Source organism: Eptesicus fuscus, chromosome 2 (assembly GCF_027574615.1).
Source record: "Eptesicus fuscus isolate TK198812 chromosome 2, DD_ASM_mEF_20220401, whole genome shotgun sequence".
Lineage (NCBI taxonomy): Eukaryota > Metazoa > Chordata > Mammalia > Chiroptera > Vespertilionidae > Eptesicus > Eptesicus fuscus.
This window is the reverse complement of record NC_072474.1, coordinates 93,295,617-93,321,320: the sequence shown is the minus strand read 5'-3', so window position 1 is coordinate 93,321,320 and position 25,704 is coordinate 93,295,617. Positions and strand designations below refer to the sequence as shown.

At 43.0% G+C, this 25,704-nt stretch overlaps 1 protein-coding gene and 1 pseudogene across 3 annotated transcripts in view; one reads left to right on the top strand and one right to left on the bottom strand.

The window, feature by feature from the left end:
* The window catches only part of UBE2K (ubiquitin conjugating enzyme E2 K), a 60,258-nt gene that overhangs the window by 5,321 nt on the left and 29,233 nt on the right, over window positions 1-25,704 (top strand). The gene's annotated exons all lie outside the window — the stretch shown is intronic.
* Window positions 676-25,020, bottom strand: LOC129151023 (transcription factor BTF3-like; annotated as a pseudogene).

Here is a 25,704-nt window from a genome sequence, read left to right as displayed (position 1 = left end):
TAAAAAAAAATGAATGAACAGTAAAGGCACAAAAAATTACATAGCATGGATACTACTAGCTTTGAACTTTTAGGGTTTTTTTTGTTTGTTTTTTATTTTAGAAGGAAATCTCAATTCTTGTTGTTCTACTTATGTATGCATTCACTGTGTTTTTGTTTTTGTTTTAATCCTCACTCGAGGATTTGATTTTAGAGAGAAAAAAGGGGGAAACCTCCATGTGAAAGGGAAACATCAGTTGGTTGCCTCTGTACATGCTTCAGCTGGGGATCAAACCCATACTTTTGGTGTACGGGACAATGCTCCAACCAACTGAGCTACCTGGCCAGGACTAAACTTTCCTTTTTGATTTAAAGAAAAAGGTGAAATTCCCTGGTAAAAACCAATGTAACCAGTATTTGTACAGATTTTTGAGTAGAAAAGGTTGGGTTTGTTTTTTTAACTTTATTCATTAACCTGTTTGAAACTATTCCCAGGCTTTTTCAGCTTAATTAGCTGCAAAGAGTGATTTGTGTATAAGCAAAAACTGAAAAGAGCTGCAGTGTCCATGGGGCTTGGGCTTAAAAAAATTATAGATCTAGATTTTATCATCTGTAAACAAAATTTGAAAAAGCAGTCATAATATAAAATAGTACTTCCAGTAACTTCTTCAATTTTATCTTCAGAAGTTGTCGCAGTTCAGTTTGCTTCATTCTTGGAAGCCTCATGAAAATTCTCCATAAGCCCTGGCTGGTGGCTCAGTAGTTGGAGCATGTCCAATACTCCAGAAAGTTGCGGGTTTTGATTCTGAGTCAGGGCACATACTTATGTTGTGGGTTCTACCCCCGGTTGGGATGTGTATGGGAGGCAATCAATTGATGTTTCTCTCACATTGTTGTTGTTCTCTCCCCTTTCTCTCTCAAAAAAAAAAATTAAAAAAAATCCATGGGCCCTGGCCAGTGTAGTCTATGGTTAGAGTGTTGGCCTGTGCATTGGAGAGTCACAGGTTTGGATTACCGTCAAGGGCATGTACCTGGGTTGCAGGTTCAATCCCTGCCCCGTATTGATATGTCTGTCACATTCATGCTTCTCTCTCTTTCCCTCCCCCTCCGTCCCCCTCTCCCTCTGACCTCCCTTCCACTCTCTAAAAAAATCAATGGCCCTAGCCAGTTTGGCTCAGTGGATAGAGCATCGGTCTGTGGACTGAAGGGTCCCAGGTTCAATTCCGGTCTAGGGGGAATGGGGGGCATGCAGGAGGCAGCTGATCAATGATTCTCTTTCATCATTGATGTTTCTCTCTCTCTCCCTCTCCCTTCCTCTCAAAGCAATAAAAATATATTTTAAATGAATGAATGAATGAATGGAAAAATATTCTCACTCCTCGGGTGATGATTTTAAAAATTCTGCACAAGATCTGAAACTTCATCATCATCCTCTCTTGTAGCAAGGGTGCTTTTCCCTACACAGATTGTTTGGGCAGAGCTTCAGCCAGCCTAAACTAGTCAGATTGTCTTTACCAAGCTGGTTTAAGATGCTGGGTAGCACTTCTGTCAGCTGTTTGTCTCAGCATGGCCTGTAATAGTGCAAGTGTTCCCTACTAGAGAGATGCCTGAACTTTAGGGTTGTTAAAGTGGCTCACTGTTCCTTGGTAAATATGTGAACATATTTACCAGAATAAATTGTTTACCTTATCTTCTTTAAGGAGAACTGAAGTTTTTTATCATCTGCTGTGCTGTTCTGTGAACCACCTTCTTTCTACGAGAAGTTCCTTTCTCACCAATGTGCACTTGTGCCTACAGTTTGGCCAGTTTCTCTTGGATCACTAGTTTCTTTCATCTTGTAGAGGAAGTGGGCCACACAGGGGACTAGGGTTGGCACTCAGTCTTGGGCAGACCAGCTCAGAATAAGCGTACACATGCGGGGACACAAGATGGCAGCTTGGTATCTTTGTTTTTAATAACATTTAAATGGTGTGCCTTTTGGGGTTCTGGGTGTGGGTTGAATAAGGGAAGCTTATAGATTGGGTAAAAAATGAAAAATTTAAAGCCTGTCCAAGCAATGTTGACTGGGGTGCATTTCTTGTTTTACTTTACTATTATAAAGATTTTCATCTCTATCCATCAGGCATAGATTTAGATGCATCCGGGGTCCCCTAGTATGTCACCCCTCTATATAGACTATACTTATTTCTCCATAAATGTTGTCAGCTGTTATTGAGCATATTGACCACAGCCCCAAAAGACTTACCTGTTTGAGAGATAGGGAGTTCTGAGGGTATGCATATGAAGAGAGGTTTTTGATCTAGGTTTTAAAGGAAAGTTAAGACTGATTTCAAATTTCAGAAGACAGTCCCAAAGAAATTACAGGAATATTTAATTTATAAGTAAACTAGAGGCCTGGTGCATGGATTCATGCACCGGTGGGGTTTCTTGGCCTGGCCTGTGGGGATTGGGCCAAAACCAGCTCTCTGACATCCCCCGAGGGGTCCCGGATTGCGAGAGGGTGGTTCTCGGGTGATGCACCCCAGAATTGGGCTCCCTCCTCTCTGGTTCCGGGTGCATCACCTGAAAACCGCAGCTGCCAAGTCACCGCAGCTTGGCAGCTCCTTTGTTGAGTGTCTGCCCCCTGGTGGTCAGTGTGCATCATAGCTGCCGGTAGAATGGTTGGCCAATCGCTTAGGCTTTTATATATATATACTAGGGGCCCAGTGCACAAATTCATGCACCTTGAAAGGAACTGTCGGCCGTGAGGCTGTGGTGGGCACAGGGGCAGGTCTCGACCCATCTTTCGCGCCCCTGCCCAGCCCTTCCCACTGCGGCCCCCTGGTCCCCCCTCTGCCGGCAGCCCTGCTCCTGCCACCACCACTTCCATGCGCTGACAGCACCGGCCCCCTCCTGCACCTGCTGATGGCGTGGAGTGATTGGGGCCGGTGCCAGCAGCAGGTGCAAGCGGGGCCGGCACCATCAGCGGGTGCGAGTGGCGGCTGCTTCCCTGATCACCCCTCAGCAGCAGGGGGAGTTGAAGAAGCCCTCAGAGGAGTTCTGAGGGTATGCATATGAAGAGAGGTTTTTGATCTAGGTTTTAAAGGAAAGTTAAGACTGATTTCAAATTTGCACTGGCTGATGATGCCAAGCAATTGGGAGCAGCGCCAGGCGCTGGCAACGGGTGCAAGCGGGGATGGCACTGGCAGTGGGTGTGAGGGCCAGGCGGAACCATGGCATTTGGGAGCAAAGAATTTTCAGAGGCTCATCCCGATGACAGCAACCAGCACCGCACCTTGGTCTGGTGGCCCTGCTCACGTGCTCGACCATCCCACCATGGCCGATGCCTGCCATGTTCCGTACTCTGCCACCTGCTGCTGGAGCCAGCCAGGGGGAAGGGCCGTGGGGGGTTGGCCAGGCCACCTTGCCCTCGATTGGGGTGGGAGAGGTTGATCAGGGGCGGGGATGGCTGAGGGGAGGGGCTGCGGGAGGTTGGCTGGCTGGCCCCAACCCCTGATCGGGCCTGTTCGCTGGCCGCAGTGGGCGTCATAGCGACCGGTCGTTCCGGTCACTATGGCGTTATAGTCGCTGGCTTTTTATATATAGGATACACTGAGTGGCCAGATTATTATGATCTCTCAACACATAATAATCTGGCCACCCAGAGTATATCCTATATAATAAAAGGCTAATATGCAAATTGTCCCCTCAACCAGGAGTTCGACCAGTAGGCAGGCCAGCCAACAGCCCATGTCCCCTCCCCCTGGCCAGGCTGGCCAGATCCCACCCATGCATGAATTCATGCACTGGGCCTCTAACACGTGTGTGTGTGTGTGTGTGTGTGTTTGTGTGTATGTGTATGTGTATTTGGGAGCAAATACACACACTAGAGGCCTGGTGCATGAAATTCTTGCACTTGGGAGGGGGGGTCCCTCAGCCCGGCCTGCACCCTCTCACAGTCTGGGAGCCCTCGGGGGATGTCTGACTGATGGCGTAGGCTGTTTCCCACAGGGAGCAGGCCTAAGCCGTCAGTTGAACATCCTTAGCGCTGCTGCGGAGGCGGCAGAGGCTCCCACCACAGCTGCTGTGCTTGCCAGCCATGAGCCCGGCTTCTGGCTGAGCAGCGCACCCCCTGTGGGAGTGCACTGACCACCAGAGGGCAACTCCTGCATTGAGTGTCTTCCCCCTGGTGGTCAGTGCGTGTCATAGTGACTGGTCGTTCCGGCTCTCCAACATCCCCCATCTTGCTCAGTCCCAATCAGCCAGACCCCAGCAGCAAGCTAACCTACCAGTTGAAGCGTCTGTCCCCTGGTGGTCAGTGCATGTCATAGCGAGCAGTTGAGCGGCCTTAGCATATCATTAGCATATTATGCTTTGATTGGTTGAATGGACAACTGGACACTTAGCATATTAAGCTTTTATTATATAGGACTAGGGGCCTAGTACACGAATTCGTTCACCTTGAAAGGAACTGTGGGCTGCAAGGCTGCTGTGGGCACAGGGGTGGGACTTGGCCCATTCTCCTTACCCCCGCCCAGCGCCTCCTGCCGTGGCCCCCAATCCCCAGTCTGCCAGCAGCCCCGTTCCCACCACCGCTGCTCCCATGCATTGATGGTGTCAGCCCCGCTCGCACCTGCTCACAGTGCGGAGCGAGCGATTAGGGCCGGCGCCAGCAGTGGGTGCAAGCAGGGCCAGCACCAGCAGCGGGAGCAAGCAGCACCTGCTGCCCAGATCGCCCCTCAGGAGCAGGGGGAGGTGGAGAAGCCCTGAGGGGTGATCGGGGCCGGTGCTGGGCACTGGCACTGGGTGTGAGTGGCGGCTCCAGCACCAGCAGCAGGTGCGAGCGGGGCCGGCGCTGGCAGCAGGTGTGAGCGCCAGGTGGGACCGTGGTGCACAGGAGCAAAGAATTTTTAGTAACCACCAGAGGCTCGCCTGGATGACAGTGACCAGCACCCTGCCTTGGTCTGGCGCCCCTGCTCATCTGCTCCACCATCTCACCACAGCCGACGCCTGCCATGTTCCATGTGCGCCCCCTGGTTGTCAGCGCACATCATAGCAACTGGTTATTCGGTTGTTCTGCTGTCGGTCTATTTGCATATTAGGGTTTTATATATGTGTATATGTATATACATATGTACACATAGACATAGATAATCTCTTCTGTAGGCATCTGAATTTGAACTAGGGAGCAGAGATTGACGAAATCAGGCAAGGAACACATTTACATATTAGGAACAGAAAAGTTGCACAGCTTTCGTGTACACAAACATAGTTGTGGGGTTAGAACATCTTTCTAAGTTTTTTCACTGTTATCTTTGGGGGGAAAATCTTTTCATATCAAAAGAAAAATGTAAATAAAAGGAAGTGTGCCTAGCACTCAAATCAAAACACAGAATATTACCAGCACAATAGGACACCATCCCTCAGTCATATTCTTTTTTTTTTTTTTAATATATTTTATTGATTTTTTACAGAGAGGAAGGGAGAGGGATAGAAAGTCAGAAACATTGATAGAGAACCATCGATCAGCTGCCTCCTGCACACCTCCCACTGGGGATGGGCCTGCAACCAAGGTACATGCCCTTGACCAGAATCGAACCTGGGACCTTTTAGTCCGCAGGCCAACGCTCTATCCACTGAGCCAAACCAGTTAGGGCCCTCAGTCATATTCTTGACTTCTATAGCACAGATAAGCTTTGAGTATCCTATATAATAAAAGGGTAATATGCAAATTGACTCTAACAGCAGAACAACAGGTCGTTATGACGTGCACTGACCACCAGGAGACAGATACTCAATGAAGGAGCTGCCCCCTGGTGGTCAGTGCTCTCCCATAGAGGGAGCTCCACTCAGCCACAAGTTGGGCTGACAGCTGCGAGCGCAGTGGCAGGAGCCTCTCCCACCTCCTCAGCAGCACTAGGGATGTCCAACTGCGGCTTAGGCCTGCTCCCCCCGGGGGCTCCCAGGCTGCCAGAGGGATGTCTGACTGCCAGGTTAGGCCCCATCCCCCGGGGAGCCAGGCCTAAGCCTGCAAGTGGACATCCCCTGAGGGGTCCTGGACTGCGAGAGGGCGCAGGCCGGGCTGAGGGACCCACCTGAGTGCACGAATTTTCGTGTACTGGGCCTCTAGTCCTATATAATAAAAGTAATATGCAAATTGACCATCACTCCAACACACAAGATGGCTGCCTCCATGTGGGCACAATATGGCCACCACAATATGGCCAGCAGGGGAGGGCAGTTGGGAGGGACCAGGTCTGCAAGGGAGGGCAGTTGTGGACGATCAGGCCAGCAGGGTAGGGCAGTTGGGAGGGACCAGGCTTGCAAGGGAGGGCAGTTGGGGGCGATCAAGCCTGCAGGGGAGGGCAGTTAGGGGTGACCAGGCCTGCAGGGGAGGGCAGTTAGGGGCAATCAGGCTGGCAGGGGAGCAGTTAGGCATCAATCAGGCTGGCAGGGGAGTGCTTAGGAGGTGATCAGGCTGGCAGGCAGAAGCGGTTAGGGGCAATCAGGAAGGTAGTCAGGCGAGCAGTTGGGAGCCAGCGGTTCTGGATTGTGAGAGGGATCCCAGATTGGAGAGGGTGCAGGCTGGGCTGAGGGACACACACCCCCGTGCACGAATTTCGTGCACCGGGCCTCTAGTATTTGAAAAAAAGAACAGACCGGAGTGTATACTATGTGACTGTTTCAGTCTTGAAGGATTTTAAAAGCTGTCTTTTAATATCTTTGTTCAAAAATGTGTTGATAGTATCTTAGAAAATGTGTTAAAATTCATTGAATATTAGAATTGAAAGAGACCTTAAACTCCTCATCTGTTAAGATCAGGAAACTGAGGCCTGGAGAGTTGACACATCTGGTTAATGGTGAACCCAGTCATTATAATGGTTGCTTTATGGGACTATCCTTTTTATAAATAATACTGTAAAAGCTGAATGCCGATAAAACTTTTAAGTACAACAAGTGACAATTTAATATTGAATATTGTATTTAAGTGTATTTTGCTTTTCTCTCTTGGTGTGAGAACTTAAATTTGCCTAAAACTATTTACCTTAAGCATAATATGGTAAATTTAGCTAAGGACACATATGTAATACCTTAACAAAGAAAAAAAAAACCAAAAATCTGATTTAACAAGTAAGTTGTATATGATATTTCACTGTTTAAAAGAATTACTAAATGAAGCATTTTATGTTATTCATTAAAAAAAAGATTGTGAGTTTTGGAATTAGATTTGCTTGAGTCCTGGCTTTTCTATTTAATATCTGCAGCACTGACTCTGTATCTCATTTTCTTTTTATCTGTAAAAATGTTAGGAAGATTAAGAGAGTTGTTACAGTGCTGAGTACAGGGATGAGGAACCTTTTTCCTGCCAAAGGGCCATTTGGATATTTATAACATTATTTGCAGGCAATACAAAATTTTCAACTTAAAAATTAGCTTGCTATATTTGGTCAAACATTTATTAACTCACCCAGATAGAAGTTCCCCACCCCTAGTTTAGAGCAATGCCTGGGACACATTAAACATTCAGTGAATGGATAGCTGTTAAGATGTCAAAATTAACTACCCTTTCATATTCTGCTTATTATTGTTCTTGTATCATAAAGGTTTCCTTCCATGTTTTAGTGATAGCTTAAAGATCCTTTCAATGGTTTAGTGATAGTTCTATGTGAATTTGCCTCAAGGAAAGGCTTAAAATGTGGAGCTTTAGTGCTTCTTTGTCATTGTGAGGCTAGTGTCTAAGGAAAGTACAAAGGAATTAATGTGGGCCTTGTTCTCCAGGTGTTGGTTAATCTTTATTTTATGTTGTTATTTTTTAATCCTTACCCAAGAATATGTTTCCACTGATTTTTTAAAAAATTTATTTTTTTAAATATATTTTTATTGATTTCAGAGAGGAGGGAAGAAGGAGAGAGAGTTAGAAACATCAATGATGAGAGAGAATCATTGCCTGCTTTCTGCATGCCCCTTACTGGGGAATCGAGCCCACAACTCGGGCATGGGCCCTTGACTGGAATCGAACCTGGGACCCTTCAGTCCGAAGGCCAACGCTCTATCCACTGAGCCAAACCAAATATCAGGCTCCACTGATATTTTAGAGAGAGTGGAAGAGGGAGGGAAAGAGAGAGAAACACATCAATTGGTTGCCTCCTGCACGCACCCTGACCAGGTCCTGGCCTGGGTGGAGCCTGCAACCGATGTATAAGTCCTTGACAAAATTGGAGAAAATGTGTTAAAATGTTATCTAAGTGACAAGTAAATTATTTGGAAGTCTTTTGGATAAAACAGCATTATGGGATTATTTTTTTTATTTCTTTATTATTTTTTTCCATCACCATTTATCTCCACTATACCCTCTTCCACCTCCACCCACCCTTGGATTTCTTGATGTGTCTCTGGTCAATGGGAACTAGGTCAAGGAATCGAGATTCTAATCCTATGGTGTGTAAAGTAATTTTGAATCCCTTTATAAAAATCCGTATTTTAAAATTGGGTCTTGTTACTAGAAAGTGGTGGTCACATCCATCTGACCTTCATGGTATTATATAATTCTGAAAATGTAAGAGAACTTCACTTAAAACCTATGTCCTAAAAAAATAAAGTAAAACCTATGTCCTTTTTCCTCCCTTTAATTTCTTTCTGTTAACTGCAAATTTAAAATAACTAACTATAGTTGAATTGAATGCCTGTTATCTAACATTTTATATATATGGTAGCCTTATAAGAATGTTGTTTTACAGATTAGGAAATTGCAGTTCTGAAGAAATTAAGTAACTTTCTCAGATTTCAGTAACTTGTTGGTGGTATAAGGTTTTTGAAATAAGGTCTTTGACTCCAAAACATTTACTGACTATGATGGATACAATAGTGTACAATCATATCTACTTACTTCCTGCCCATTATTTTTAAAGATGGTTTTTAGAAATGTGAAATATTTTACACTTAAGTTTAGAAAATAATATATGAACACCTTTATAGCCATGGTCCAGATTTAACAAATTTAACTGTCTCATTCAAACTGGACTGAGCCCCCTCCCCCAATAAAACATACTATACAGATGAAGCTCATCTTGTAACCTTTTTCCTCTTCCAGTCTCCACTATGGTGGAGTAACCACTATGTGAAGTTGGTGTATATCCTTTCTATTTGTATTTTGTTTTTACTATTGATAAACATAGTATTTTTTTAGTGTAAAAACACTTCTTAAGTGTTTTAAAACTTAAAAATCACTTTATGGATAATTATAATCTATATCTCCTGCAACATTTCTTCCTAGCATTGTATTTTTTGAGGGTTTTTTTTTCTGTGACAATGCATATTGCTTCAGTTCTTCAGTTTAAACTATATAGTATTTTATGTCACAGTTTTTTAATTCTTTCTATAGATGGCATGTAGTTCCAGCTTTTAGCTATTTAAAAAAAGATGCCTTGCCCTGGACAGTGTTCTCAGTGGTGGAGCCTATGTTATTGTGTTAATTATTTTCAACTTTTGTGTGTTTATGAATTTTCCTAGTAATTATAAATGCAGGGCTAGTATATGGAGCCTTTTTTCTCAGGTGACCGTGGGTGCTTTACTTTTAGTTTTCTTGATTTCCTATTTGGAACTGGCACACTAAATTGTGGATTGTCTAATACTATTGGTTTTCAGTGATAAAACATTTTGTGCTTCATTTTTCTTTTTCTTTTTTTAATATTCTTATTGATCCCAGAGAAGAAGGGAGAGGGAGGAAATAGAAACATCAATGATGAGAGAGAATCATTGATTGGCTGCCTCCTGCATGACATACACTGGGGATTGAGCCAGCAACCTGGGCATGTGCCCTGACTGGAAATTGAACCGTGACCTCCTGGTTTATAGGTCAGTGTTCAACCACTGAGCCACACAGGCTGGGCTGTGCTTCATTTTTTCTTATATATCATTCGGTAGTAGTTCCTTTATTTAAAAATACTCCAGTTTATGAATCTTGTCTATTCGGTTATTTTCAGTTACTTGCTGGTGCACACATGCAAGATTTTGGGTGTATATCAGAGTGGTATTATTAGGTCATTGGGTGTTTGGATGAGATTTTAGGTGGTTATATATGTCAGATAATTTTTTTATATCTGTGGGCTTGGTCATACTTTAATTATATCCTTAGGTGTTTACTTAGATGCTTTATCTGCATCTGCCCATAGGAACTGTGAGTGAGTCATTGAGGGCAGAGACCTTACTGATTTTTGATTCTTCATTGCTTAGTGCATTGTTTGGCAAGTCAGAGGCACTTGTTTTCCTGAATGATTTTAAGGATTTTCCTAAGCTCCTGGGTGGTCTTCCCCAACCACTATGAAAGTAATGCCTTTTATCTTGCCTTTGGGACTAGGAAGGAGAGTTGACTATGTTGATAAATGTGGCCTCTTGGTGAAGTTGGGTTTCTGTTCTAAATTTAAGTACTGATAATGTACTCAGGTTCTACATAGAGGTGATATAATGTCCAAGCCAAAAATTGGGAAATAGCTACCCCACCGCCTCGCTTTATTTTGTATTTTCCCTTTTGAAGACCTCAGGAGCATCTATTTAGTATTATACAGGGTAGGGCAAAAGTAGGTTTACAGTTGTTCACTTGGAAAATAGTACAAGAATAAACTGTTTTTTGTACTCACAACTGTAAACCTACTTTTGCCCCAACCTGTTTATGCTGATAACTGTATTTCTATGGTTTAACTCTTTAGTTTAGTTTTACATTTTTCTTTATTCAACAAATATTTATTGAATGCTACCTGTGTTAATAAGGTAGACATGGTCCATGCTATTGTGGAGTAAGTTATGGTTTGGTAAGGCAGTGAGATGCTAATCCTCCTATATAATAAAGAGCTAATATGCAAATGGTCATCACACCCCGTAACAGCTCAGACACTCAACACTGGGGAGAGAGGAATGGGGACCAGCCAAACACAGATGAGCTCGCAAGAGAGGAATGGAGACCAGCCAGGCTGCAGCCGGGGAGAGGGACAAGCCGCATGCCCCGCAGTCCTGGGTGCCAGTGGCTGGGGCTGTGGCCCAGGAGAGGGACAAGCCGCCTGCCCCGTGGCCCCGGGTGCCTGTGGCTGTGGCCCGGGAGAAGTTGGCCTGGGTCCTAGGTGCCTGTGACTGGCCGGAGGAGGGAATCCTGGGTCCTGGGTGAGGGGCAAGGCAGAGGCAGTTAGGGGCGATCAGGCCAGCAGGGGAGCATTTAGGGGTAATCAGGCCAGTAGGGGAGCAGTTAGGGGTGATCAGGCAGGCAGAGGTGGTTAGGGGCGATCAGGCAGGCAGGCAGGCGAGTGGTTAGGAGCCAGCGATCCCAGATTGCAAGAGGCAGTTGGACATCCCCTGAGGGGTCCCGGATTGGAGAGGGTGCAAGCCAGGCTGAGGGGGGATGACCCTCCCCCCGTGCACGAATTTTGTGCACTGGGCCTCTAGTCTATAGTAATAAAGGGCTAATATGCAAATGATTGTCACACCGTAATGACCAATCAGCAGGAGGCTGTGTCCCTGCCTGGTGCTGGCCAGGGACATTACATGCCAGCAGGGCTTAACAGGGGTGGGGCCGGCCAGGTCTAGGTTTCACCCAGTGGGGGCGGGGCCAGCTGGGTCTGGGTCTCTCTCGATTTTGTGGCGCGCATGGGTGGGCAGGGACTTGACTCTGGATCCCGCGGCACGCCCCAGACTCTGACAGGAGGGAGGAGGGAGACGGATACCCACACCCAGAACCCACACAGCAAGGCGGTGGCGGTTAGGGACAATCAGACCGGCAAGGGAGGGCAGTTAGGGGGCGATCAGGCAGGCAGACAGGCAAGTGGTTAGGAGCCAGCGGTCCTGGATCACGAGAGGGATGTCCCAGATTGGAGAGGGTGCAGGCTGGGCTGAGGGACCGAGGGCCCCCCCCCCCCCCCCCCGCATGAATTTCATGCACCGGGCCTCTAGTTAATTATATGTGTGTTTGTTGAGTTTAAGTAAGGAGAACTGTTGGGGTGGGGAAACCTAACCTCAGGGAAAAAAGTTCCTTGGGAATGACCCTTAAACTGACACCTGGGAGGATAAATTGTGGAATTAACTTTGTTATATATTAGGATATCAACTCTAATATGCATATAGAAAGCTTATCACTATTATACAGTCAAGATTTTGAAGGGCCATCTAATTGCCTTTTCCTCTTAAATAAATAGTAATTCTGTGAATATAAAAATAAGCGTTTGCTCATTATTGAATTTTGGAAAGTACGGAACTATATTAAAAAAATTATCTGTATTTGCACCCTCAGGGATGCATGGAGCCGTGGTGATGAGTGGGGCAAGAGAAGACAGACAAATATGTGATAAATGCAATGCTCAGAAATATAATGATATTGTACAGATGAAATTAAAAGGCCTTTCCTGGGATTTCAGTCTTAGATACAGATCTGAATTATAAAGCCATGCCTCTAGAGATCATCATTCCAGGTCAGAGGAAACAGTTAATGTAAAGGTCCTAAAGTCAGAAAGAATTTGCTGTGTTTAATCAACAAACGGAGGTAATTGTGGCTGGAGTAAGAGAAGAGAATGGTGCAAGATGAAGTTGAAGATATAAGCGGGAGCCAGATCACATAAAATTTTCTAAGCCCAAAGTAAGAAATTTGGGTTTTAAATGACTGTGGAAGCCATTTGGAGATTTAAAGCAAAGGACAAAAATTGTTTTTTAAAAGACCACTTTGGCTGCTGTGGGGACAATGAATAGAAACTGAAAATGTAAGGAAAAAGGATTTAAGAGTTAGGAATTAAGTTTGGCTGGGTGTAACAAAAGAAACAATAGTAGTGGTTTAAACAAAAGTCTAGAGGGAAGTATCTCTGAATTACTTGGTTAAGGGCTTTATAGTGTTAGTAGACTATTCTAACTTCCAATTTATCATTTTTAGGAGTTTGATCCTTGTCCTTAAATTCTCAAAATGGCTGTCAGCAGTCCAGACAACGTGTCTGAATTTCAGAAAGGAAAAGGGATAAGGTAGCATGCCAGCTGAGTTTGCTCCCTTTAAAGAGCTTTCTAAGAAGCCCCATTCAGTGACCTGTTTTTATTTTATTTTTTTATCCATGTCTGTGTCATAACCTCTTCTTGGTTTAAGAGAGGCTAGGAAATGTTCTTATAGCTGAATACATTGTTCCCCAATTAAAATCAGGGTTTTGTTAGTAAGAAAGAAGGAGAAAGGAAATTGAGTAGGTAACTTGCCATGTATAGTGGGAGAGTGGGGGAGTAGGAATGAACTCAGAAAGATAATTTGGGGATCCTTTCTTGGTAGGCCAGGCAAGAGATGATTGTATCTTAGCTTTAGGGTTGAATGGGGAGCTGAAGAGAAGTAGAAGTGTTGGGGAGATGTTTTAAAGGTACATAGAGTCACCAGAGCTTGCTGGTGGTACAGAGGAAAAATGAAGAAGCTAGAAAAACATCTAGTTTTCTCTTAAGCAACTAGATTGATCATGATACTTATTTCTGAGATGAGTTTGGAAGTCATGTCTGAAAAGAGATTTGAGCATCCTAGATATATAGATGGTATATTTAAAGCTTAGACAAGTTGACTTTTAACTCTAGAACAATTTGGTTTGAAAAGAAAGGGGGTCTAAGTCCTGGTATTTGCGCTGGCCTCCTACTACATTTTGAAGTTGAACCGAGGAGAACTAACAAAGCATAAGGAAAGTTGAACCGAGAACTAACAAAGCATTAGTGATGTCGGAGCAAAAAGAGAAGAGAGTGATGTCATTGAAGCCAAGAGAAGACCGTTCCAAGAAGAGAATGGTCAACTTTGTCATGCTGCTAAATGGGAGAAATTACTTGAATTTGCAGCATGGTGGTCATTGGTGACCTTGACTGGAATATTTTTATTGGAATGGTAAAAATGGATATCATTGGAGTGGTTTAAGAGGAAGTAAGGTAAGGAACTGACAATCTGGTCAACTCTGTGTTTTTTAAAAAATATTTTTATTTATTTCAGAGAGGAAGGTAGAGAGAGATAGAAACATCAATTTTTGAGAGAGAATCATTGATTGGCTGCCTCTTGCATGCACCCTACTGGGGTTGGAACCTGCAACCTGGGCATGTGCCCTTGACCAGAATAAAACCCAGGACCCTTCAGGCCGACGCTCTATCCACTGAGCCAAACTGGCTAAGGCAACTCTTTTTTTTAAAATATATTTTATTGATTTTTTTTAAATATATATTTTATTGATTTTTTTTTACAGAGAGGAAGGGAGAGGGATAGAGAGTTAGAAACATCGATGAGAGAGAAACTTCGATCAGCTGCCTCCTGCAAGCCCCCTACTGGGGATATGCCTGCAACCAAGGTACATGCCCTTGACCGGAATTGAACCTGGGACCCTTCAGTCCGAAGGCCGACGCTCTATCCACTAAGCCAAACCGGTTAGGGCCATTTTAATAAATGTTTTTATTAAACATTTTAAAATTGAATTTATTGGGGTGACATTGGTTAGTCAATCCATACAGGTTTCAAATGTACAACTATAACACATTATCAATTTTTTAAAAATCCTCACCTGAGCCGAAACCGGTTTGGCTCAGTGGATAGAGCGTCGGCCTGTGGACTGAAGGGTCCCAGGCTCGATTCCGATCAAGGGCATGTACCTTGGTTGCGGGCACATCCCCAGTGGGGGGTGTGCAGGAGGCAGCTGATCGATGTTTATCTCTCATCGATGTTTCTAAATCTCTATCCCTCTCTCTTCCTCTCTGTGGAAAATCAATAAAATATATTAAAAAAAAAATCCTCACCTGAGGATATATTTTTATTGATTTTTAGAGAGGAAGGGGAGATATTGATTGATTGCCTTCTGACTGAGGATCAAACCCACAACCTAGGTATGTGCCCTGACTGGGAATTGAATCTGAAACCCTTTGGTGTCGGATATGACGCTCCAACCAAATGAGCTACCTGGCCAGCATGTCACATCATCAACTTTTATTTATATTTATTTATTTTCATTATTATTATTATTTTTTTTTACATCATCAACTTTTAAAAAGATGTTTGCTTTGACAGGAGAGCAGAGAAGAAGGGGAGTTGGAGAAGAATATGGCCACAGAGATCTTGAGATATTTTTTCTGGTAGATAATAGCGAATGTTTGTATATTGGTGGATGAGAGAAATTATGATAGAGCAGGAGTAATTGAAGGTGCAAAGTCCTTGAGAAGAACAGAGTGGTGGTATTCCTGGCATAGTGGAAGGATTATTCTTTAATAAGAACAGAGACACATAGGGCCATGTTAAATTCCATTTGTATATGGTCTTCACTTGAACATGAGACCAATTAGTGAATGGTTATGTGGGGTTTTTTCCAGCAATGCTACTTGGGACAGACACAGGCTAGTCTCACTAAAAAGATAGAGAGTTGATTTTTCTATTTGTGTGTGTTTTTAAAGACTGTACTAATGATGAGAAAATGGTGAAATGGGCTGCCTCATGAAGTGCCAGCACTACAATAATTTACGACAACCTTTCTAGAAAGTACTTTGGTCATAAAAGTATGAAGAGTTCAAATACTATAACCCAGTAATTTTATTTTATTTACTAATTTTTTTATTCAACCTTTATTTTATTTTTTAAAATAATTGTTTATTGTTGAAAGTATTTACATATGTCCCCCTTCTTCCCCCCCCCCCCCCCCCTTCCATTGACTCCCTCCAGCCCAATTGGGGCTTTCCTTCATTCCGTGCCGCCCCCTGGTGGTCAGTGCACGTCATAGCAAGTGGTTGAACTCTTGGTCGGTCCAACACCTGAGGGGACAATTTGCATATTAGCCTTTTATTATATAGGATGATAGCCATTTTGACAGATGTGAGGTAATAATATCTCATTGTGGTTTTAATTTGCATTTCTCTGATGCTTAGTGACATTGAGCATTTTTTTATATGTCTGTTGGCCACTGTATTTTCTTTTTGGAGAAATGTCTATTCAGTCCTCTGCCCATTTATTAATCGAATTGTTAGTTTGTGTTTTGTTTGCTTTTTTGTTTATTTTGTTTTTTTTGGGGGGGTGTTATGTTGTATGAGTTACATTTCGGATATTAACCCCTTATCGAATGTATCATTGGCGAATATCTTCTCCCATTAGGTAGGTTGTCTTTTCGTTATATAAATATTTTTTTATTGATTTCAGAGAGAGGAAGGGAGAGGGGGAGAGAGAGAAAAACATCAGTGATGAGAACATTGATTGGCTGCCTCTTGCACACTCCCTACTGGGGATTGAGCCCACAACCCTGGACATGTGCCCTGATCAGGAATCAAACTGTGACCTCCTGGTTCATAGGTCAACACTCAACCACTGAGCCACCATGGCCAGGCTCTTTCAACATTAAATTCTTCTCCATTCTTGTCTTCCATGTTTTCTGAAGAGAAGTCCAATTCAATTCTTATCTTTATATATATATATATACTAGAGGCCCAGTGCATGATTGAATCATGCACGTGTAGGGTCCCCTACACGCTTTCGCTTTTTGCAGTGGAGCTGGGTGCCTGTCCGCTGGTGCACCAGGCACCCAGCTCCCCCACTTTTGATGGTCCGCGGCCGCTGAGGGGGGCTACCCTGCTGTTGAGAGGCGCAGGGGGCCGGACTCCCACCCCCTGCGCCTCTCAAGGGCCACTGAGGGGGGGCTGCCGCGGACACCTGGCTACCCTGCCGTTGAGAGGCGCAGCTGGGTGTCCGCGGCAGGCCCCCTCAGCGGCCACGGATTTGGCCGTTGAGAGGCACAGGGGGCGGGAGTCCCGCCCCCTGCGCCTCTCAACATCAGGGTAGCCCCCCTCAGTGGCAGCGGATCCGTGCCTCTCAATAGCCGGATAGGCCACCCTGAGTCCTGCCCCCCAGCCTCCCGCCGCCCAATCGTAGGCGTAGCGGAGTGATGGTAATTTACGTGTTACTCTATTATTAGATAGGATATGTGTGTGTGTGTGTGTGTGTGTGTGTGTGTGTGTATTACTGATTTCAGAGAGGAAGGGAGAGGGAGAGGGAGAGAGAAACATCAATGATGAGAGAGAATCATTGATTGGCTGCCTCCTGCATGCCCCACACGGGATATTGAGCCCATACTCAGGCATGTGCCCTGACGGAATCGAACTGTAATCTCCCGGTTCATATGTTGATGTCAACCACTGAGCCACATCAGCTGGGCGCAATTCTTATCTTTGCACCTCTATAAGTAAAATGTTCTTTTCCTCTGGCTTCTTTCAAGATTTTATCTTGGTTTTTTAATTTTCTTCAATTTGAATATGATGTCTCTAGGTATAGATTTTTGAGGATTTATCCTGATTTGTACTTTTTTTGAGCTTCCTGGATCTGTTGTCTACTATTAATTATGGAAATTCTTAGTCATTATTGCTTCAAATATTTATTTTTCTTTTTTTTCTCTACCAGGTATTCTTGTATGTTACACCTTTTGGATGTTCTGTTCTTTTTCATTTGTTCTTCCTTTGCATTTTCTTTTTGGAAGTTTCTATTGACATTTCTTCTGTCTCACTGATTCTTTGTGTTCACCTACTAATGAGCACACCAAAGGCAATTTTCATTTCTGTTACAGTGTTTTTTTTATTTCTAGCATTTACTTTTTATATTCTTTCTTAGAGCTTCCATCACTGCTTGCATTACCCATCTGTTTTGGACATTGTTATTAACTTTTTCCATTAGAGTACTTAGCATATTAATTATAGTTTTAAATTTCCAGTCTAATTTCAGCATTGTTACCATATATGAGCCCAAGGCTTTTTTTGTGTGTGTGTGTTATTTTTTAGTATGCCTTGTAATTTTTTTGAAAGCCAGACATGATGTACTGGGTAAAAGAAACTGAGGTGTAAATAGGCCTTCAGTGAGATACTTTTATGTTTATCTGTCTAGGGAATTGGCTGAGTTTTGCTGTAGCTATAGGTATCAGAGGCTAAAATCTCCTTATTGTTCTTGTTTTTGTCTCCTCTGTTGATTTTTTTAAAATATATTTTTATTGACTTCAGAGAGGAAGGGAGAGGGAGAAAGAGATAGAAACACCAATGGTAAGAGAGAATCATTGATTGGCTGCCTCCTGCACGCCCCCTAAGGGGGAGCCCGCAAACTGGGCATGTGCCCTTGACTGGACTCGAACCGAGGACCCTTCAGGCCTCAGGCTAACACTGTCCACTGAGCCAAACCAGCTAGGGCTCTTCTGTTGACTTTGGTTCCTTAGAAACATCTTAAATAAGGTCTGAAATATGCAGGTTTTTGAATTGTGGTCTCCTGTTATACTGGAGCCCTAATGGTAAGACTTTGGGGTAAGGGAATCAACCTATAGTCCTGTAATTGGGTCTCAGTCTTTTAGTGAGCCTGCGCCTCTAAGTTGTTATCTTCAAGTGTTTCTTAGTCCCCACCCCTCTTAGATGAGAGTGGGAAGCTAGAGGGGGCTAGAATTGGGTAATTCTCTTCTCTCTGGTTGCTTAGATCTGTTAAAAAAAACCCAGTTGGTTAGGCTCTGGTGAAATAGTTTCTCTTTGGGGTAGGCTTTGTTAAGAACATAATATTCTGGGCTTATTTCAAAATGGTGAATTTCCCCCTTTCGCAGCCAGAAGAATGAGGGCATTTTTTCTCTGATCTTAGCTGTGAAAATCTTGAAGGAATCCTGGAGGTAAAAATTCATAAAAGTGTGCAGGCCCATGGGATTTTTTTTATTCTCAGATTCATCCTTTCTGAGCCTCCAGCAACTGTAATTTATCAATTACAGTTTAGATTTACCTACCCAGGTAATGAATGGTTCCTGCAGAGAGGCTTGCAAGCTTTTGTTCTGGTAAGGTTTGATTCTCTTTTTTTGCCTACCTGTCTCCAATTTTGACAGCGGCAATTTGCCCTGTGATTATATCTAAGAAGAGTTGTTGATTTTCAGTTTGTTCGTTTTTTTTCTTCTGTGGTGTGGGAGTGACAGCTTCTAAGTGTTTACATGCTGGATGGGAAACCATAAGTTTACTCCATTTATTTTTGTTTGTATCCCTTTAAATTGTATCATAATTCTTGTTGGCATCCCTCAGTTGTTGGATACTTAGATTCTTGTTTTTCATTATATGTAATGTTTGTAATTTCCATTATGATAATAACTTTTTTCTACATGTAATGAAATGAGTTTCTAAGGCAGTTTCTGGGAATGGGAGTACTGGTTTAAAGAGTATGAAAATTCTTACGGTGTTAATATTTTTTGCATTATTACCTTTAAAAAAAGGACTTATGAGCTTTATTGGTACCACTTTGACCTTACCAGTGTTGGGTATTAAGAATTTTGCCAGGTTAGCCCAGCAGGCTCAGTGGTTGAATGTTGACCTATGAACCAGAAGATAGGTCCTGGTTCAGTTCCTAGTCAGGGGATATGCCCTGGTTGTGGGCTCAATCCCCAATGTGGGGCATGCAGGAGGCAGCCGATCAGTGGTTCTCACTCATCGTTGATGTTTCTATCTCTCTTTCCCTCTCCCTTCCTCTCTGAAATCAATAAAAATATATTTTTTATAAAGAAAGAATTTTGCCATTTTAGGGGGAAGGGTTGAGGGTGAAGGGGGTCAATGGGGAGAAAAAGGGAGGGGGGACATCTGTAATACTTTCAACAATAAAGATAAATTAAAAAAAAAAAAAGAATTTTTCCAGTTTAAAAAAATGTTAAATGTAATGTAAGATTACTTTGTTCAGTTGTTCTAGCACCATTTGTTGAAAATGCTATCCTTTCCCCTCCATCAAATTACTCCTTTGTCAAAGGTCAGTTGACTATATAAGTCCGGGTCTACGTCTGGGTTCCCTATTTTGTTCCATTGTTCTGTGTGTCTAAATTTCTAAGCTGAAGTCAGGCATCTTGATTTCAGTAGCTTTATAATGGCCCCATCAGAAGTGAGACTTAACTTCAACCAAAAAAATGGAAAAGGGAAGGTGATTGCTCTCATAAAAGATGAGGTGAAGTAATGTACAAATGTGGGCTATGAGTGTCATTGTTGCTGTACATATAACTGATGTAATTGTGAACATTAGAAAATCTTAAATCAGGCACATTTCTATTCTGAGCCATATATATTTAAATTTATATCGATTTTAGAGAGGAAGGGAGAGGGATAGAAACATAAATGATGAGAAAGAATCATTGATTGGCTGCCCTGCTGCATGCCCCCTACTGGGGATTGAGCCTGCATCCCAGGCATGTGCCCTGACTGGTAATTGAGCCATGACCTCTTGGTTCATAGGTTGGCACTCAACCACTGAGCCACGCCAGCTGGGCTGAGCATGTATATTTTTTACAAGTTAGACTCAAGCAATTTCTGAAAAGCCTATAGTTCGTACAGTGTGCTAGGTTCTGAATTAAGTTTAGATCCTGTTCATAAATAATCTGTCCCAGTGTGTATACTTAAAAGATGATTGTGGCAGGGGTCACAGTTAAGACTTGAAGGTAGGAGTTCTTCATCAAGGATAGAAAAGCAAGAAACCTATACAGCTATGTTGACCTATGTATATCTTTTTCTCCTTTCTTGATATAGATGAAGTGTTTCGTTCTCTTCTCTAAGGCCAGTCATTCTCATTTTAGGCTTTACCCTTTCTATCTTGTTCATTACATTATCTGTGCTGTTGTTATTTTTAACCTCTCCCTCTTCCATAAAACTGTCCTTTTTTCTCCAACTACTGCCCTATTTCTCACTTTTCTTTTATAGCCAAAATTTGGAAGAGTTCTCTTTCAACATGGTGTCCATTCCCTCACCTTTCATGGACTACCCAATTATAGTGGATGTTTTTACCTTTTTTCCCCCACTTTGCAAAGACCTGCCCATTGCTCAGTCCATCAACCTTTATAAAGTGTTTTGCAGCAAAAGTTACATGTCTCTGAAATCATTTTTAGACAGCACCATGTTCTCCCATCTACTCTAGATCCATAGTTCTTAGTTTTCCTACCCTAAGGGAACCACTCTTGCCAGTTTCTTATGTATGCTTGTGGAAGTATTTTATGTGTATGAACAAAATAACTATTTTGTTTATTTTTTCTTAATGCGGTCTTATGTGTAATGTATGTAAAAATCTAAAATCTCTTTAAGTGTAAAGTAGCAATTCTGAATGATAAAATATTGTGTGATAATGTGAGTGGTGGTTTTTTTTTTTTTTTTAGTGTCATATATCAGGGCATCCTATAATTTATGGTATTTTAGAGTCAGTGAAATAGATTGACTTGCGAGTCTTTTTTGTTGTTGTTAATCCTCATCCAAGGGTATTTTTCCCATTGATTTTTAGAAAGAGTGGAAGGGAGAGGGAGAGATAGAGAAAAACATCAATGTGAGAGACACATCAATTGGTTGCCTCCCACATACACCCTGACTGGGACCGGGGATCGAGCCTGCCACTGAGGTATGTGCCCTTGACCAGAATTGAACCCGAGACTCTTCAGTTCGTGGGCTAACCATTGAGCAAACAGGCTAGGGCTTGTGAGTCATTTTTGAAACCTTGCTTCACTAATATCTGTGTGGACCTCTTTGTTTCTCTGTTTCCTGGTTGGTAAACACGTGAGATTGTTACAAGGATTAACCCTTTGCACTCGCTTTTTTCTCGATTCCTGCTACCAATGCTAACCATGTCGAGTCACACTCGACATCCGAGTGCAAAAGGTTAAGTGGGTTATTACATTTAAATCAGTTAGAGCTCTGCTTATAAAGTGCTATGTAAGTATGAACTGCTATTATTGTTAACTTCTCAGCAACATTAGCTAGCTACTCTGTCCCTGAAACATTTTTCTTTTTTTTGTACCAGTGATAACAGACTCTTGATTTTTTTGTTTGTTTTGCTCATCATGTCTTTGATCCAGACACACACCTGAGCTCTAAATCTGTGTTTTCAACAGTCTACTTGGCCCTTGGAATTTTTATAGATTTCATACCTCTTTTCATCATATCTAAAATTGAATTTGATTTTCCCTTTTTCTCAAACTCTGACCTTTCAATTTCTTATTTCCTTATCTTAGTTTATTATACTACTAGAGGCCTAGTGCACGAAATTAATGCACTCGGGGGGGAGGGTCCCTCAGCTCAGCATGCACCCTCTCACAGTCCAGGAGCCCTCGGGGGGTGTCCCACTGACAGGGGGGGAGTGGGCCTAAGCTGCTAAGTCGGACATCCTTAGCACTGCCACAGAGGCAGGAGAGGCTCCCGCCACCACCGCTGCGCTTGCCAGCCATGAGCCCACTTTCTGGCTGAGCAGCACTTCTCCTGTGAGAACGCACTGACCACCAGGGGGCAGCTCCTGCATTGAGCATCTGCCCCCTGGTGGTCAGTGAGCATCATAAAGACCAGTTGTTCCGCCGTTCGATTTGCATGTTAGCCTTTTATTATATAGGATCATCCACCCAGTTGAAAACCAAAACTGTAAGAGTGATCCTTGTTTCCTCCTTACCATACACTTTTAGTATGTAATAACTAAATCCTATAAGCTTTACTTCCAGTTATAGTAGGCAATTAGGTATTGTAGGAAATAAGCCTCTGTGATCCACCTCCAGCACAGTCAACTTTTAATGGAACCTATTACTGAATTTTCCCAGGGCAAACAGAATGTAGGGAGGAGGGAAGAGGATATAAGAACAAAGAACTGTGGGTATGAGCCAGCATCATGGTGGAAACCCCCCAGGCTCCTGCCTCAACTAGACAGGGGGAGGTGGAGACAACTAGAAAAGGCCTCAGCCCAATTTTTTTAAATGGCCCGATGGGAGACAATAAGACCTAGATGATGTATGAGGAAACGATGTATGAAGAAACCGGTGACCCATAGTACTTAGACTATGGGAACTGGAAGAGGGACTGGATAAGCCTGTGATCGATACTCCGTATGTGCCTGTACAACCAGACACCCGCTCTCGAGAACGTATTAAAAGTTTTGTTTTCGCCATATTTCTGTCTCCAAGTCCATTATTTGAATTTGGAAAGGTGAGCATTTCTCACAGTCATGAGCAGGGCAGGAACAAAGGGCCAAATGCAGAGGGTCACCAGGGCAGAGAGCCCTGGGTACCTAGCAACAGGCCCTTGCAGGACCATTCCCTTAAGCAATAACCCCTGGAGTTGGCATGTAGGCCTCAGCTGTGTCTCAGCTCCAGGCCCAGAAAAGCAGCAAAACCAGGTGGAGCAATGCCATGGCAGACATCAGGACCAGCTGCAATGACTAATGAACTGCCCTGACACCGTGCTATTTTGTATACATTATGTATGTTATATCTTAACAAAATAGTTTATTTTAAAAATGTTTACTAGGAGCTGTATAGCTTCTATTCATTTATTTTCCTTTTATGTGTTAGAAATGCATTGGAGCCACAAGGGAAAATTATAAAAATCAGGACTACCAGAGGTCCACTTTGTGTTTAGCTGAGTTGGGAGAAGAAATTATAGAAAAGCGACTTTGCAGCCGAAACCGGTTTGGCTCAGTGGATAGAGCGTCGACCTGTGGACTGAAAGGTCCGAGGTTCGATTAGGTGAAGGGCATGTACCTTGGTTGCGGGCACATCCCCAGTAAGGGGATGTGCAGGAGGAAGCTGGTCGGATGTTTCTCTCTCATCGATGTTTCTAGCTCTTTGTCCCTCTCCCTTCCTCTCTGTGAAAACATCAATAAAATATATTTTATTAAAAAAAAAGAAAAAGAAAAGCAACTTTGCAGCTGTCCTCTTAAAAAAAATGTAGTGCTGCCGAAACCGGTTTGGCTCAGTGGATAGAGCGTCAGCCTGTGGACTGAAAGGTCCCAGGTTCGATTCCGGTCAAGGGCATGTACCTTGGTTGTGGGCACATCCCCAGTGGGGAGTGTGCAGGAGGCAGCTGATCGATGTTTCTCTCTCTTCGATGTTTCTAACTATCCCTCTCCCTTCCTCTCTGTAAAAAATCAATAAAATATATATATATATTTTTTTAAATGTAGTGCAATGATACCAAACACAATTCTTTAAGTTTTCATCCAAAGACTTATTTAGCCTCCCTGGTTATTACAGTCATTAAAATGAATAACACATTGTTCTGTTTTTTTGTGGGTTTTTTTTTTTTTGGTGGTTTTGTTTTGTTTTTATATATGAGCATTTATTCCAATAATGCTGGCAGTATGGGAGAACAGCAGGTCATCCACAAAACTCTGCTCTACCCCTCCCCATAAGCCAGTTGCTTATATTGTGTAGAAGGACAAAGATTACATGGGAAAGTAACAATTATGAGTATGGGAAAGTAGGCAACGTATAAGTTACAGGTTACAGGCAGTGTGGGCTGGGTTGGGTGGCAGAGGACAAGTGACTCGGGACTAGGTTGTTAATCTTTCCATAATGCTAGGCAGTTCTCTGAAAAGGAGGATGGACTGCCTTCTGATGTTGGCTCCCATGTCCCCAGGGGCATACCACTGTCAGCCAGGTTAAAATGTGCTTTCTGCCTTCAATTCAAACTTGATCTTTTAAAAGTATCCTTTGCTAGAGCCAGTAAAAGGGAATGAATTGGGGTGCAAAGGAAAAGAGGAAGGAAGTGGCCAATGGTGAAGTAGAAGAGTGAGGTTGCAGGACCCTCCAGAATGAACTCTGGGCCTCACCGTAGAGACTGTCTCAGAAAGACAGCTGGGAATAGTAGGCAAACGGTAGGGTAGGGTCCTCCTGCTCCGTCAGACCTCTCTTCCAGCCTCAGAGTGAATTTTGTAAGCTGCAGAACTGACAATGTCCCTGCCCTGCTTAGGACACTTAAAGACGCCTGACTCTTTGATCATGCTGGGAAGACCCAAGGAATAGCAGCTTACCTAAAGGGACACTATTTGTAGGGGCACTGCCAGCCTGTTTCACTCTAAGGCTGGAATGAAGCCATACCATCTAGAAAGTCCTAATGGCTGCCTCACTGCTGCACTGTTTCCTGTGCCTGCACGTAACAGGTGCTCATCTTTAGTGAATGCAGGAAAGGGAGCCTGTTGTTTATTTTTAGAACTTACATTCGTATTAGACTGAAACAACCGTGAATACATTTTATAAAATAAGACTTTGAAAGCAAAGGTTTTTGTAATTAATGTTGTTAGAGGACCAGCATCCTCTACTTCTATCCAGGATATTCTCATACGCGTAATTCTGAGAGATGTATTCTCATTTTACAGTAATAAAATTGAGAGAAGTTAAGTGATTTACCTGAATTAATACCACAAGTAATTGGCAGAAGTAGGGTTCAGCTCACATCTATCTAACCCCAAAGGTCATGCCTTTTCTAATACTATTTGTCATCTTTTGCCATTTTCCATGTCTTCCTTTTAACTCAGTCTTAAGTGGGATTTTAATTAGTTTGTGGAGGCACAGAATCAGAGTTCTGGATTGTAGAACAATTGGATGTTTGAATTAAACTGTGGAGGTAATAAAGGATAATTGTATAATGGAAAAATTAAACTGTGAAAAATCTTTGTCTTTAATTCTCCATTTTCTCGGCAAATAAAGACCCTACTCTAGATCATATAGGAAGCTTCTATATAATAGATTTCATCACGGTGGTTGTATTTTCTTGAGCTAATTTAGTAAATCTTTCATAGAGTGAGAAACCCATTTTTCTCAATTATAATTTGGGGTAATGAGGACAAAAATAAAGACAGGTATAAAAATTAATAATGTTTATTTACCATTTTAATAACCAAGACAATTGGGGGCAATCTAGAAGGCAGCTTTTCTAATTTCTGTTACCTCCTCCTCCCTTTCTCCAAACTTTAATCCTATCCTTTAGTATCCTCACATTTTTGGTTATTTACTTCTTTTTGGTA